This window comes from Orycteropus afer, unplaced genomic scaffold (assembly GCF_000298275.1).
Source record: "Orycteropus afer afer isolate SDZICR_OR568_19922 unplaced genomic scaffold, OryAfe1.0 scaffold00285, whole genome shotgun sequence".
Taxonomy (NCBI): domain Eukaryota; kingdom Metazoa; phylum Chordata; class Mammalia; order Tubulidentata; family Orycteropodidae; genus Orycteropus; species Orycteropus afer.
Window position 1 is genome coordinate 2,784,181 of NW_006921872.1, and position 2,759 is coordinate 2,786,939.

The 2,759-nt window shown below is 44.9% G+C and overlaps 1 pseudogene; it reads right to left on the bottom strand.

The window, feature by feature from the left end:
• Positions 1-672: 672 nt before the first annotated feature.
• Positions 673-2,759, bottom strand: part of LOC103205406 — an 11,405-nt pseudogene continuing 9,318 nt past the window's right edge.

Below are 2,759 nucleotides of genomic sequence, written 5' to 3' on the forward strand. Positions count from 1 at the left end.
AATCTCTATCTGGTAGTGGTATTACAAGAAATAAATGTGATACTGTGTGAACAGACCACAATAAATTCTGATCATCCTCCTGACTTTTCTTAGATAATACCCTACTTCTCCTTCAGTCTTCTTATCCCTAGCCTTATTGAATTAGTTAGGATTAGATTCAGTTTCACATAACAGAGATCTAAATGGAAGTGGTTGAATAAAACAGAAATGTGTTAATCTGTCATATCAAAGTCCTGAAATAGGCAGTTTAGGGCTAGTAAGGTGGCTTTGCTCAACAATGTAGTCTGGGATCCAGTCAGCTTCTCTTTTTGCTGCATTGTGTGGCCTTTTTCTGTTTATGTCTTTTTAAAGAAATACCACAGTTTATTGAAGACAACAAACTCCATGCCTTCCAGAAATCAAAAGCAAGAGGAGGTGTGTGCATTGATGATTCAGAGGTGTTACATTGCTTGAACTCAAAATGGGTAAGACAGGGTCAGACACATGGGAGAGAGGGAAACAGGTCAGGGGCAAGTTCAAAAGCCTGGAAGGTGTCCACTAACTGATTTCCCCAAGCCACACAGGCCATGGCCTTAGCTCAGCAGGCTATCTTCAGTGGTCTATTTTTTGAAATAAGACTTTAGTGCAAATTTATACACACACACAGAACATAGTCCCAAGCCATGGGTCAAATTAGCTCTCAGTTGTTCTGAAATGCTTGTAAGGGGATAGGTGTTTTCTTCCACTGGTGTGTCCATGAGACTCGTATCCACTTGGCTTTTGGAAAGGAGTTGTTGATGCATGCACACTGACATTCATATCAACTGTAGCCAGCAGGCAGCACTGGATTCAGGAATGTTTGCTGCGTGGTGGGTGAGTCTGCATAGGATACTCTTGGGCTTGGCCATATTTCTTGCCAAGGCTGGGAAGGAGGCATCCCCATAGCTGAACTTTGTGAAGTCACTAGAATAAGGGTTGCTGGCCAGGCTACATCCCTCCCAGTCAGAGAAGTGGTGGGTGAGGGAATGGAATGTTATAGTAATCCAAAGGAAATCTTCTCTGAAGCATCTGCAAGTCATCATAACCATGTATTTGTGGCAGGTAAGCATGTAACAGCCCTGGAACCATAAATAGGCAACAACTGTGGGACCCTAGAAGGGAGGTTGGGAGGTACTTTTTCTGACATCTTAGCCACTGAGCTTCAAGTTGAGGCTGTGACTGTGGAGTTTCTGCCTAGGCCGAGGCCCAGGCTCCTGCCACCATTGAGACTGGAGGAGTCAGCACTGGTAGAGGTGCAGACTGTGCTAGATGTGATGGAGAAAGTGCTGGAGCAAGAATGGCGATTCACTTCACTCTCCACACTTGTGCACAGAAGAGTGGATGTCAAAGTGTGCCCAGAAGATGTTGATGACAAAAGGGTATTCTGCTGAGTATACAACACGCTGCTATGTTTATGGTGGTAGTATTTGTAATCTTCTTATTGTGGCTCAAGCCAAGGAGGATGAGTGCTTATTGGTTGTTGTCAGTAAGGAAGCTGCAGATACCATTTCATTGATGGGAGGGATGCTAGAAGTGGAAGGCAAGTCAGATTTCATTACAGAGTAACTGCATGGCCTGCATAGAATTGAAGCCATTCTTTGCCCGAGTCAGGTCTTTCTGGGGAGATGAAGAGATGGAGCTGGGATACCACTGAGTCTGTGTGAATCTCTGCTCACAAAATGGGCCTTGAGCACTATTTTGGGATGTTTGGTTATAGACTGATTGGGCTCCTCTAATAAACTGGACTCCTGACTCTGGATAGATGAAATTGTGGATGAAGATTCACTGGCTATGCTAGTATGCAGGCCGCTTGGAGTCTGGCTCAAAGAAGCACCCATACTAGGGGTGGACTCTGACCCACACTGCAATGTCCCAAACTGCAGGTTTAGCCCAGAGATATCTGCTGAGCCAGGCATCTCCACAGCCAGAGCAGGGATCTAAGAAGTCAATGAGGCTTTTTTTCTTCTGCTGTTTTAGTTTTTTCTGAGCTGGCTGCAGCCTGGAGGACTGGTTGTCTAAAGATCCAGGAGACTTGAGGAGCTGAGGTGGATTTGCTTGGCAGAGTGGAGGGGGAAGAGGTGCAGCTGTGGAGGTAGCCACAGCAGGTGGCCTCTCCTGAAGCAAAATTTCCATCATGATTGAAGATGGTGTGAAGGCTTGGTGCTTTATAAATGAACTGTGTACTGTTGGCTCATTTGGGTTCTTCAAATCATATTACACCAGTGAGGATTATGTGGTTGAGCCCATGTCCCAAAAGGAGGTGGTGTTGCTTCCAGACTGGGAATGCTGAGCTGCCAACTGATCCAGGGTCTGAGTAATCTTGAATTGCTGCAGGAACTGGGAGCCCATGGTGATGCCATCTTTAGCTTTGCCAATTTCACCAAATCCTTTCCCTAACATGCTCACTACTGTGATAAGAAAATGTGTTCCCTGACGCAGGCTGTGATATGGCACTCTGCTTTGAGTTACTGAACACAAGAGGCTGGGCAAGAGAAGAAGCCTGAGATAGATCCTAATTAGATAAATAATTCTCTATCAAAGATGGTTTCTTTCCCAATAGAACAGCCAAGTCAATTCTCTGACCAGCAGTAGTTGTCACATTCTCTGTAGGCAGAGGCACCAAAGACACATTAAACCAAAAGAAGAAACAAAAAACAAAACAAAACAAACCACAAACAACCAAACCCATTGCCATCAATTCGATTCTGACTCATAGTGACCCTATAGAACAGAGTAGAGCT